Genomic DNA, 14,369 nt, shown 5'->3' with positions numbered 1-14,369 from the left:
GGAAGGTAGATATTCCCCAACACTTGAGGAAAAGAAGAATCCAGAAGTGTCTTTTGTCCAGGGAATGGAAGTCACTCTAGCATGCTAGAAAGACCTTCTTTTCAGTTAGTTCAAACTTAACTGGCGAGGGACAAAGTTAGGATTCTGACATTGGACATTGGGACTTTTGCTTTGGGCATTCTGACAGTAGTTATTTTGGTTGAGGCAGGGAGCCTCCTGTTATATTTAAGGCAAGATAGGGTTTTCTTTTCATTTTTTCACTTGAATAGTTTCTAATAATCACTTTGACTCCTCACAGAGTCTTACTTCTGCACTTTTACAATAGCTAGACTGATTCAGCCAGTCCCGATATACATGTTACTGTGGCATGTCATTTGTTTCCTGGGCATCAAGTGTAAAGCAAACATAATTGTTGTTATGTAGCTAGACTGGCCTACTTTGGGGCAGCCAGTCAGACTATAGTTGCTCACTGTGACATGGCATTTTTGCTGGCCATCAAGAGTAATGCAAACATGCTATGTGTTTTAACGTAGTTCGGCTAGCCTTCATTGGTGCAGCCTGTCTGCATATACTTTCTCACCTTGGAATGGCATGTTTTACTCGGCATCAATAGTAAAGCAAACATGATATGCATTATTACTTGGTTAGACAGGCCTGAATTTTTGCAGACAGTTTGGACATGTTTTATTAGGGTCGCATGGCCTTTATTTACTGTGATAGAGAGCAGAAGTACGTTTCTATATGGGCATACTGGCAGATATTGGGGCAATCGTGATGGACTTGTATAGGCACAGTTAGCAAGAACAATTGTTTATACTGGCATATACAGTGGACAAAGGCATCATGAAAATGCATTGGAAAATGCTCCTGTGAATTGTTGGTGACTTGTATCTATTTGATGTTTTCATATGCTACCACACAAAACTGATTGCAATATGTCTGGCTTTTTACCCCATTTTTCACAGAAATTGTGCCACAAAACACATCATTTTTATCCATTGTTTTTAACGTTAATAAGGGGCAGCAACCCTCTTCCTAGCACCCTTGGTTGGTTTGGGCAACCTTCGTCCCCGCATCACTCTACAACTCCAGAATGAAAAGAAGAAAAGCAGACTGGACTAGCGTCCAGATTCCAGGTGGGGTTTTACAGTCATATAGCTACTTGGCAGTTGTTATCCATAGTTATACTCGTACCGTTGAATAAGTTAGTTTAAATATGCTATTTTTACCTCTTGGTCTCATTCTACAAAGTCTGTTTGTTTCTCAGATTCCTACTTTGTAGCCCATTTAACATTGTTGGGTCAGGACTAGTTTTCACATATTCCCAGAAGTACCTTTGACTATTATCCATCACAGTTTGTATTTCCTACTATTTAAAGCGGGTAATTGTAGAAGGGTGATTCTCAAGCCAGAGGAGATTTATAACTTATTTATTATGAGATAAATACAGAGTGGGGAAGAGAGGCTGCCAGTTGCAATGCTGTTGGCTCACGCTCTCTCCAACTGTCACCTTTGGAACGTTCAGTGGCTTACGCGGGTCTCAACTGAGAACCCACACGAGCCGCATATGCAACACATCTTCCTCCTTTGCATTAACAACATCAGTGAACCAAATTTTAGTACATTACATAATCCATGTATTTCATTGGCGGACCCCTCAACAAAGATATTGTTCTCCTGCTAGTTTGCACCAACTGTTCTGTCTCCTCATCTTGAGTACACTTGCCGCTGTCCTTTTGCGCTTCAGTCATCTCAGGAATCACGGAATATTCTTCTGTTCATGCTCTCTTTGTCCTTCCTCACTTGCACTTCTATCCCCATGACTTGGTACAATCCTATTCATATTCTATCCATCTCCATTTTCCAACTGCACGCAAGTTTTTGTATGCCGAGCATTTTCCTTCCTCGTCTGTTATCGGTATATCTTTCTGCTCACTTTGTTTATTTTGTACTCTGTCATGCAACTCTATCTGCATCTCCCAATTCCACTTATATTGTCTTCCTTCACCTCTGACCCATCCTGGATACAACCTACGGCAAGGCAGCCTTTCTTGCATTAATTGAAAAGGAGTCACCTCTGTTATACTGTGAGGAGTCGTACAGTAAGACACAATACATGTAACCAACTCACTCTTAATGTTCCAATTATATTCTATTCATATCTGGACCAATTCTTTCAACCTTCTGTTAAATATTTCTATCACGCTGTTACCCTGTGGGTGGTTTAAGGAAGTACAAACATGTTCCACGCCATAATTTTACCATCTCTTTTGATTTTAATTGAAATCCATTGTCCGATACCAATTTCTCCGGTGATCCCTCATTAGCAAATACCTTCTCTAACAGAATGTTCCCAGTCATAGCATTTCACTTCACTCATGGGTTAAATAACTGCCAATTTGGACTAATAATCTATCACACTTCCGAAATATCTACAAATATGTACAATCCTCTGGTAAGTAAGCGGGACATGTATTTTTGTTTTTGATCTTGTTCAAGATTATTATATCAAGTGCAAGGAACAAAACAATGTTTTAAATTCCAAAAAGGAAGATTATGGCAATATAAATGCATCGAACCCTAATAGGGGTCCATAGTTTTAAGTCTATTTAGGACAAAATACTCAGCGTGCAAAGCAATGTAGAGTGTGTGGGTTTTGTTCTAATTTGTCACATTTATCGTAATGGGGTAGGGTATTTTGCCATGCTACAAAAAATGGTTACGTTATTTATTTCTGTAATGTTAAACAACTGAGCTGGAATGTGTGAGCATGAGTTCTGAAGATGCTTGGAATTGATTGGATGAGACGTTTTGATATCTAGACTACTTAAGGTGTCACAGGTGGACAATATATATGAGCATTAAAGTCATTCAAATGATATAAGGGACATGCCTTACTGTTCTCCTTCTCAGTTTTTCTCGCTGTTCCTAATACACTTTTGTCGCAGTCTATCATGCTCTACCACATAACAGTCCCTCATCCTCTTCCTTGTCACAGTGCTTCATAATCTTCCTTCACCCAGTCCCTCATGCACTTCTTTGTTCCAATCCCTCATGCTCTTCCTCATCCCAGTCTCTCTAGCTATTCTTCATCACTGCCAATGCGGGGCACGGACAGCGATGGGAAGTGGTCTATGAGCTGCAATGAGGGAAAAAACATATGTAGCCTAAAAGCACACTAATAACATTGTTCTGGTCCGTAGGGTTTGAAATAAAAGAACCAAGATTCGAGACTGAGACGTGTTGGAGAAACAGCGTAGACCTGTTTGTTCCTCACCAAAGCGCAATTACATCAGAAGGTACAGACAGCGGCATCAGTGAGCTGCCCGGGAAGATAAACATGGTGGAAAGAATTATAAGCCATGACCCGAGAGAGCCTAGAGCTATTCCGTGAGAGGTTGCAAAGCACTTGAAGGTCACAATTAATACATTTGCAGATAATGAAGGAAGAAAACCTTCCCAATCAACGAGACTCATAGAAGATAGCGAAGACTCCGACAGTGGGTGGTTATCTAAGACCCTGAAGCTAAACAAAAAACAATGATGTCCACGTCGCCCCTCTGGAAGTACCCTGTTGATAGGCGGTTGGAACACATGAGGGTTCACACACCTTCATAATAAAAGTTGGAATTACATGCAATATGACATTTTTTGCTTGCAAGAGACGTGGTTGACGACAACTCTAACAATAGATGGGCATACACTGCTTCTGAATCCAGCAGAGAAAGGCACAAAGGGGAGGTTGTCGGTTGGCCTAATTACCTTAATCAAAATAGGCTCAGGTTTAAGTGGGGTGCACACACAAAACTTACATCACCATATGCAAATGGTAGTCTTACAGCTGGATAAAACTTCTGACACAGAAACAACATGGTTGATTATTTGAAATCTCTACTGGAATTCGGCAGATTGGAAAGATGAATGCTTCATTGCAGAAGTAACAAACCTAATTGACGACTGCAGACTTCAGCATTACGAGCTGATGTTGATCTTATGTGGAGATCTGAATACAGATTTCACATTACAAACCTCCCTCACAATGAAGAAAAACAAGAAAAGTAAATTGATGAAAAGCTTTCAAGAGCCGCCATGTGTACACAAGAGCCCGACGAGAGGACATTTTATCTTTTGAACGGCAATACCCCAGGAGATATTCCGGCCGCGCCCACTTGGAGACAAGGAACCCAAAAGTCAACCCTGGATTACTTTTTTGTGTCTGCAAATGACTCACCATGGGTCAAATCCCTAAGGATAATTCAGACAACTTAAAGTGACCATGATAGGGTAGTATTATCCTTGGACGTCAATATCAGAAGTGAACAATTGTGGTGCCATAACATTGAAGTTTGCTCTGGGAGAAATAGATTGAGACTGAAGACTCAAGTCAAACAGGTTATCAGCAATAAACTCAAATTAGTATTTGATAAATAGACCATTAATATAGATTACATACAACTGTTTAGCGAATTCCTTTCGCTGCGTGCAGTGGGACAAAAAACTAAACCCAGACCGAAACACGTTTATGATCAGTATGTTGTCTGGAGTTGAGTCAAGATTCAAGAAAATGGAGTCAAGACTGCAATGAATCTTCCTTACTAAGAAGTGCAAGCAACATTACAAAAATTAGATCAGAAGCCATAAAGCGTCTTTTGTGCAGCGAGATGCAGAACATATTTTAAATATCATGTCATTAAATGTCTCAAGATCACTGTGGCTTGCGCTAAACAAGAGAGGAGGCCGCCAGACTTGTCTCCTAAATAACGCAGTCCCCGAAAATGCATGGGTGAGCTTTTTCGGGTCACTTTTCAAAAAGAGGTGCGCTGGTGAGCTCTCCAAAAGGAAATCTAAACTAACGGAGTGGACACTCTTGTTCGACAATGAAGAAATCATAGCAATGATCAAAAACCTCTGCAAATCCCACGCTCCAGGCTCAGATGGTGTGTCGAACCAAATTCTCAAAGACTTCAAGGAAGAATGGGCTGATTTCTGTATAAACTTATTTAAAGCAATTATGGCCCAGAAGAAAATCCCGGATTCCTGTAAAACAGCAATCATTATACCTATCTATAAAAAGGCCAACAAAATCAATCCAAAGAACTACAGACCAATTGCCCTGATCGATGTTTTCCAAAAACTATTTGCGTCCCTAATTCTGGTAAGATGAAAAAATTGGGTTAAGGAATCTGGCCACTTCAATCCTCAACTAACTGGATTTTTAAAATGTGTGGGCTGTGATCTTAACCTATTTATCTTGAACATCCTTAAATTAAGGTCCCTAAAGGAAGGCACACAAATCTAGAATGCATCAATTGATCTTGTCTAAGCCTTCGACAGTGTTGACAGGGACATACTCTGGATGAAAATGGATAACTGGGGATGTCCAGAATGGATCCTAGAACCAATCAAAGTTCTACATACAGACACCTCTATTCAAGTTCGACTGAAAAAGGAAGGCTTATTAAGCAAAAAGATCCTCATCTTCGGTGGCCTAAAGCAAGGTTGCCCTTTGGCTGCTGAGTTGTTTAAGCTATTTATTGCGGACATAAGAGAAACACCCATCCTCAAAGAATAAACAGGAAACCAGTGTGCTAGATGCTTTACGCCGATGACCTTATAATTTGAGACCTGACACTTATCGGTCTTCAAAGAAAATAGATTCTTCCCCAGCTCTACATTGAAAAAAATGTACTAAAAATAAACTCTACAAAATCTGGCGTTCTGGTGTTACAAAGAACCAGAGGTATTCAGAAAACAAATAACTTTCAATGGCACCTTATCAAGGAGCCTATAGCTCAAGTTCTGAGATACTTGGGGGTCAAAATAAACCAGAGGTCATGTGACAGACCCCGTTTAGCTGAATTAAGAACAAAAACCAAAATTCTCGCCACTCAAGGAGCTATAATACACAAAAGGTATGGAACGTTTTCATTGATTCCTGTTATTAAATTTTACAAACAAAGTTGTGCTGATTTTAACATACAGAACTGAGACTTCTCTGTGATACCCCTGGAAAGAGTGGTCGCTACTCGAAGGTATGTTCTAGAAGAAAATCCTACGAGTGCCAACTGCGTGCCAATCACTATTATATGACACGAATTGGGGCTAGTCTCAATCTAAACCATAGTGGTATAGAAAGCCTTGTCATTATTTTGCAAGCTCATCATGCTTAATCTCCCAAAACAATTTCAAATCCAGGAACCTGATGAGCAAGGAAAATAGGATTGGGTTTAAAAATCGTGGTACTCACAGTGCCAAGCGATTGAAGTAAATATATCAGCAAGCAGAGATGCTTGTACAGAATCACAACGCTGCAAAGAAAAACTCTGGCTCGGGGACTCGTCGCAAACACAAATAAACAAACTATGGTACAAGCTTCATGAAAGTGCCACCCAAGAAACTAGAGCTGTGAATGTGATTCTGAAGTATCTGTCAAAATTCCCTAGTGCTTCGCATCGTAAAATATACTGCTGTGAATTTGATTAAACTTGTTCTGACCAATCAAATTCTCAGTGCAAGTCCTGATGGATCTGACAATTGTAGGTGGTGCAAAACATCAACAGAAACTTTAAAACATCTTGTACTGAGTGGTCCAGGACTTTCACCTGTAAGAACTAACTACCTAATAAGCCAAAATCCATTCTGGAGTATATCAGACGGGTGGACCTTTATGTGCTGAGGAGATAATCTTAGAATGTCATTCACACTAACGATGTTCATTGATGAATTGTTTTCCAAGAGCACTTAAAGAATTATTAATTGATGTTTTTTAATTTCATATTAACTGATAATTAACTGCTTTCTTCTTGTTCATTTTTCTATTTGGCTTTATATGCGATACATTTTATTTTAGTAAACTAACTGGTAAAAGTGTGTAATAAGCCAAATGCCAATAATAAATAAAATAAACACTGCACATGACAGCAGTTATGCTAGCCAAAGACAATAATGTGGTGCTACATACAGGTGGTGGAAGGTATAGTTGTTATGAGACAGTTACGTTGAATTTGCTCAATACATCAAAATCTTTAAAATTCAGTGAAAACACTTAAATTGAAATGACATTGCAGGATTTGCAAGCTACGCCACCTTAAAGCCCCTCCCCGTTCTGCGGGCTGTTAGCAAACTGATGACATCACAGATGATACCACTGATCACATCACTTTTGACATCAATTATGGCATCAGCAATATCATCACTGGAAACTAGTCCACACGACGGACATCACTGATGACATAAATTGTGACATCACTTATGACATCAAGCACGATATGACATAAATTGTTACATCACTTATGACATCAGGCACGATATCACTGGATACTACCCATGAAAGGAAAAATACGATTGATCTATTTCACGATTTATGACACAAATATTCTACAGCTATACAGTTGGTGCATCCTTACAGATGTATAATATAGCCTGTCAGTATGTCATTCAAATCTAATGTATTGAGATAATAATTTGTCCACTACAGAAATTAATAAACTACCTTTTAGAAAGAAGTTTGTGCTCCAGGTAATTCTATATGCACTAGAATTATTATCTACCTTTGTATTGATGACCTTTTTTCGTCGAAACATGTAGCTATAATGTCTCGTGAGTGACCTTTAAAGGTCCCCTAACATAAGCATTGTCTTTTTTAGCGGCTGGGGAACACCTTCTCCTTGGGTGACGTGCCAGTTAGTCCCCCATTGTAATGCTACTATCCTTCTGTGGACTGCTGTAGAGTCACATTGAACCTACTCAGAACATGTATTTAGTTCTTTAGCATGCTTTGAAAGGCTGTAATATAAAATGTCCAGCATGTGACTGCATCCATACAGACGGCCTTGCAACATGTTTGGAAGGCTGAAGTATTACTTTGAGTATCCAACCTTTTAGACAAGATTTTTATACAAAAGGTACACAATGAAGAACAGAGTTATAAAGTGATTAAGATATATTTTGATCATAAATACTCATTCAAAATTCTCTGAATCATGTCTATTTGATATCATGGTTGAAGGCCACTGTATGTTTAGATGTGAAGTGAAGACAACCATTGCACTTGACTCCATACACACTATTTTTAGGAGCATATCTTGCATTCACTGCTATACCAGTGATGTAATTGATGGTGTTATGGATGATGTTATATGTGATGTCATCAGTGTGCTCTAGTGTGCGGTGATGTCTTCGATGTTGTATGTGATGCCATGAGTGATGTCATGGGTGATGTCAATGGTTAGGTCAACTGTGATGTCATTAGTGTGCTCATGAACTGTGCAATGGGGAGGCTCAGAGTGAAGGTGGCTTCCACACCTGCTGAATCAGCTTAACATCACTTCAACCAGGGACATCATTTGGGGGTGTCAAGGGTGTGCAACCACAACCCCTGCGGCCACAACCGCAAACGCTACAGCCTCCGTCACAAACGGAAGCTCTTGGATGCTGGCAGTGGCGAAGCGCAGACACGCAGTCACACCCCGGCCATTATCTGAAGTGCACAATGCTGCCTTTAGCTCAGAGGACAGCACCTGACTTTCTGATGAGGCAATGGAAAAAAGACACGTCACACGAATAAACACAGAATATGTATTGAAAAACATACTCTTTATTGTAGTGCTGTATCAAGAACTATCCACAGAAAGGTGCATACTTTAAACATGTGAAATAGTATGTATAAAAACAGTATAGGGTTTAAAATGGTCTTACACACAATTCAAATTAATAACACACATTTTTAGTTTTGGCTATTGGGTGGCGCTGAAAGCACTGCCTTTAAACCTAAAATATTGTCATAGGAATTTAGATTAGGAGAGTGATGTATGTAGGAGGGATACACAACCTGTGGCTGTTGTTTGGTTATTTACCCACCCATTGACCATGCCTGGCCAATGTAGTCCCTATTACCGTTGCAACCACTACTGGCCCCTTCAGCATTAAACACATCCCACTGTGATCTCTGTGAGCTACCTCTGTCAAGCAGTAACTTCAGACTTTAGACTCTTGCAAGTATAATTGATGTATTTACGAGAAGGTTATGCGCGAGGGGCGTGCTGTCTTTTTGCATTCTTACAAGGAAATCTCATGTGCATTTTTCCTGTGAATTCTGAAGATGAATTATTACAGTAAAATCAGTCATCAAAAATCTCTTTACAAAATGTATGCTGAAACCAAATATCGCATGCAGTCTCGTCCCAGTCCCTGACTACTGCAAACTAGACAGTGATGATGGCGGTAGGCTATGGTCAGTATGCTACAAACCTGTAATAGTGCTTATCTTAGAAACATACAGATAACATTAAATATGGCCTCTGTACTGATATGAAAAGAAAACACTTTTGTATTACAGGTGGTGTGAGATATAGCATACCAACACCTTTGTAATTTAGTCAAAATGTTAAGTTAAGCGAGAGCTACATTGAAACACTTCAAAGCAACAAAAGCCTTGAAATGACATTGAAGTGGCGTTAAGGTGAGGGTTTTATACAACAGAACTCTACAAATTCGGCATGTGTTGGAAGCTATCCCACCATAACTCTGAGCTCCCCTCCTCTGTTGTGCAGAACCTGAGCAATTTGATGACATCACCAGTGGCATCACTTATGACATAACTTATATCATCAATGACATCACTGGAAACTGATGATGTCATTGATGACATCATAGCTGACTTCACTGATTACATCCCACTGTATATCACAGAAACACTCCTGTCAGAGTAAAACATTCTCTTGGTCTATTTCAAGACCTATGCCAAACCTATTGTTTAGGTATATGTGTAGTACCTGCTAACAGAAATATACCCAAATACTACTTTATGGATAAAGAGGCCACAAAGCTTTTCCGCAGGTTAGTCATAGCAGCTACTTTGGGTGGCCTGGCTGAGTCTGGGACATGGGGAAAGGCCAAGCTCCAGCAATTGTGGCCAGTTGCCATGGTAAAAGGCCATGGAAAATGTCCCACGGACACGCAATCAGGGTAAAGTGGCCATTGGGCATGGCTGAATGCCAAGCTCAGTGGCTACTTTTGGTGGCTTGGCAGTGCCTGGGGAATGGACGAAGACCATGGCATGGGCAATGTGGCAACAGGCCATGTCCATCATCAGTGTGCTCTAGTTTCCAGTGATGTCATTGGCGATGTAAATAGCGATGTTAATGTTGATGTCATCTGTAATGTACTCGGTGTGTCCATGGGCTGCACAATGGGGGGCTCAGAGTTTAGATCGCGTAGCTTTGAACTCTCGCTAAATTTCAAGGGTTTTGTTGCATTAAACCATTACTGTGGCATGTAGAATAACCCATTTGAGTCAAATCACTCATGCCACAACACCATCTAGAAATCATCGCTGGAAATTCACCTCCAGTTCAGAACAAGGTATTGTGGGGATTCAAATTATGTCAAATGCAAGCCTTTAGCTCTAGAAAATTGCCTTTGTCTTACAGTGCAGTACTACTTTATACATAGCTTGATCAACTCAACAGACATTTCTAGAGACTGTGGACTGCAGCCAATCCCGATGGACTCATCAGACAATCTTCCAATCCCCTTTGACATTAGTCACACCAGTCAAGCAAACCTACTGGAAACCCAGCAAACAACCCTTCAGACCATTTAAGAACTTTCCAGTGGAGGATTTTACTAAAAACCTTGCCAAACTCCACTTCACATAGGCTGATCTACCTCTGACAAACCAGGAATGCGACTCACTTCTCCAAGAACTCAACATCATCCTAACAACCAACATAAACTGTCATGCCCCAGTGAAACAATGCATCCTCAAACCTAAACCTTCCAGACCCTGGTACACTCCAGAACTCAACTTCAAAAAACTAACCATAAGAAAAGAGTTGGTGAAAATCCTGCAGCACATCCAATCTTGCCCTGCTCAAGAAACTCAGTGCAACATGCAGACAACTGATCACCACTGCCAAGGCCAAATACTATCAAAACATCATAGCCAAGGCCAACAATGAAAGCAGATCCCTCTTCAAAGCCACTAAGTATTGCATCAACCGTCTGTCTGACCCACATGCATCACATGAAAATCCCTCACCATCACCTCTTTCTTCAACAACATCAGCATGATTCGCCAACACATAGACACAGAGGCTACAACTAACATGACACTACTCATCCCATTTCACAAAACCACAACTATCTGGACAATTTTCAATACAATCACTATGGAAGACCCCACTGTCACTCTAGCATCCCTCTGAGGCTTATTGTATGCAGAAAACATCCTCCTAGCCCTCATACACAAGACCCTTCTGACTGAAGCACTCCCCCCATACCAGACAATCATCAACAGCGCCCTAGCCCAAGGCACCTAACCCTCAAAACCTCAAGACTGAACAAATTCTCCTGCTTCTCAAGAAACCAACATTAACCCTGATGACCTCAGCATCTATTGCCCCATCACTCATCTTCTCCTACTTGGTAAGACCATTAAGAAAGCAGTAGACTCGCAACTCCAACACATCGAAGCCAACAACCTCCTTCAGTCCTACCAATCTGGCTTCAGAACCAGTTGCAGCACAGAAATGGCTACCATCAATGTGATCGACATTGCCCTTAAAATCCTTGATGAGGGCCATACTTGCCTCTGGTTCTCCTTGATATCTCATCAGCATTCAACACAATAAACCACCAGACACTCACAGACAATCTACAGAACTGCATGGGGATCAGCAAGATCATCCTCAGCTGGTTAAAATCATTCCTTGATAGTCGGCACCAGTTTGTACAAATGGATTCCTGCATATCACCAACTCTACCTGTGGAGTCCTGCAAGGATCCATCCTATTCCATGATTTTCAATCTTTACAAGGAACTGCTTGGATCCCTACTCGCTCCACACAACATCCACCAATTTGCAGATGACACGCAGCTCTATCTCAAGAAGACATCCACAAGCTCAAGGCCCGCCTCTCATTGATCTAGTTGTGGATCTCCAGTGCTTACCTGAAGCTCAACCGCTTCAAGACTGAATTCCTACCGCTGACCAACAATACTAAACATCCGGACATCTAGACCTGGCTCTCTGCTATGCACCTCGAGGGCTTCACACCCCATCTGACACCTGCGCTAAATCACTTGGGTTCGGCATCTACAGGCCTCTCCTTCAAACAGCACATAGCAATGAAGACACAAATGGCTTGGTACTAACTTTCTCTCCTCCAGAAAATCGAGCACTGTTGACCAAGCCTTGGTCCTCTCCCACCTGGATGGTGGCAATGCCCTTTTGCAAGGCCTTCATGTGACTACCCTGGAACCTCTGAGATGTGTCCTGCATGCTGTAGCATGACTCATCAAAGAACTCTGAAAATTCGACCACAAAACCTGACCCTCATCGAACTGAACCAGCGCCCGCTGCAAGGCTGCATTTTCTTCAAAACCTGCAGCATCACCGACAAGGCTGTCACCATGAGGTCCCCAAGCTACCTCACTGAGGAACGCAGCATTTCTGGAGGCCTACGATCCACCAGAAACAAAGCCACGTACAGGCTTGAACTGCCAGTGCAGGAAGGAAAAGAAATAGAAGACCGTCCATCTCTGTCTACACCCCAAGACTCTGGAAACTCCTCCCCATCAAAATCAGACGTGCCCCCTCATTTCTACAATGCAGGAAGGGAAGGAGCTCAAGACACTCCTCTTCAAGGAATGACTCCTCCCTAATATCTAGGTCCACACATCCGCCCCTCCCCACACAACCTGAGACTGGGTAATCTGATCCCCATTGTTTACTCCCCTGGTTGCCTGGAAAACCATTGCTGCCACATTGCCTGCCCTCACCTCCCCCACCCTGAGTGGTTAGCGCCCATCTACCTTGTTTCTCTGCTTCCTTCACCATGGTCTTGCCGCTATGATTGGTAATCTCTCTGTTGCTTCCCAAAGCTAGGTCTGCACTCAATAAATATCACCATCATCATTATCACAATCATAATCATACCTACCTGATTTCCCTCTCATCAGTGCAGTATAGCCTCACAATCTTGTGGTTGCATTTGAACTAATTGAGTTTTTTTGCAAGCCTTTTCAAACCCACCATAACTTTGCTAGTGTTTGTTAAACGTGCCCCAATCACAAGATGGTCAGACTATACTGTACTCATGATCCCTAATAAAGGTAAAACCAGGTATCTATATTGCTGCAGTCTTGAGAAACATCTGTCTTGGGTTGGTTAAGCTATGTAAGAAGTAGCACTGCCCTCTAAGACAAAAGCAATTTTCTGGAGCAAAAGGCTTACATTTGAGCTAGTTTGCCTACCCACAATGTCTTGCTGATGTGGTTCTGAACTGGTGGTGAGTTTTCAGTGCTGGTTACTAGGTGGCATCCACAGTGATTACGAAGTCCGTCTTTTGCTCCAAATGCAGCACTGAGAATGCAACTATCCAAATTGCGGACAATGCACTGGGAATCACCTAGACTCATGCCTCCTAGCTCTCCTAGACCTCGGATACCTTCGACAAAGTGGACCACCTAACACCACTCTCCCTCGTCACAGACAGGATGGGCTTATCTGGAACCATCCTAAAATGGTTCACGCCCATCAGACCCCATGCCATAAAGATGGGCTCAATCAGATACAACTGACTAACACTCCTGCGTGTTATGTTATGTTATTTTGCATTTATATAGCGCCTTATGTACCATTGGTATGGTCTCAAGGCGCTGGTAGGTTGAACGCCCTCGGGAACCGAAGTTCAAGTCAGTAGAGAGAGGTAGAGGAAGTCAAAGGACATGTGTGAGCACCAGTTATGTGTGCAGCTTGTGTGATATTTGTGTGATAGCTGCTTCTTAGCGGTAGGTGTGGTGGTTGAGAGATCAATAGTATGTGTTCGTTCTGGCAGGTTGTTATCCAGACCGATACTGGCTGCGTTAGGCCTGGGTAGAACGCCTAGGCTGGGAGGTGTATAACCAGCAGTGTTTAGATAGGGTGTTGGGCGGTATGAGTCAGAGTGATGGTATGAGAACAGCTATACCGAATGGTGTCCTAGTATCGCTGTGTTCTAGATGAGTGGTGGTGTAAGGAAGAGAGTAAGCGTGGAGAAGTGATATGGTGGTTTATCTTAGGTGCTTGTGGTCGCGCTCACTCCAAAGGTTCCATGTACGCCATCCGTTCCATGTACTCAAACTGTTCTACGCCTTTCCGACCGGTTCTGGTGCTCAAGGCCATTTGTATCGGCCATCTGGATTACACACTCGTCCGCTCTATGCATACAGCTGCTCTGCGCGCTCATCCGCATTCGGCACTCCCCCCCTCTAGGCCCTCACCACCTCTAGGCCCTCAGCACCCCTAAGCCCTCACCCCCTCTACCCACTCATCCCCTCTACCCACACATCCCCTCTACCCACACATCGCCTCTACCCACTCATCC

The sequence above is a fragment of the Ambystoma mexicanum genome, chromosome 1p, assembly GCF_040938575.1.
Source record: "Ambystoma mexicanum isolate Mex_15411 chromosome 1p, UKY_AmexF1_1, whole genome shotgun sequence".
Taxonomy (NCBI): Eukaryota; Metazoa; Chordata; class Amphibia; order Caudata; family Ambystomatidae; genus Ambystoma; species Ambystoma mexicanum.
This window is presented reverse-complemented; position numbering follows the sequence as displayed.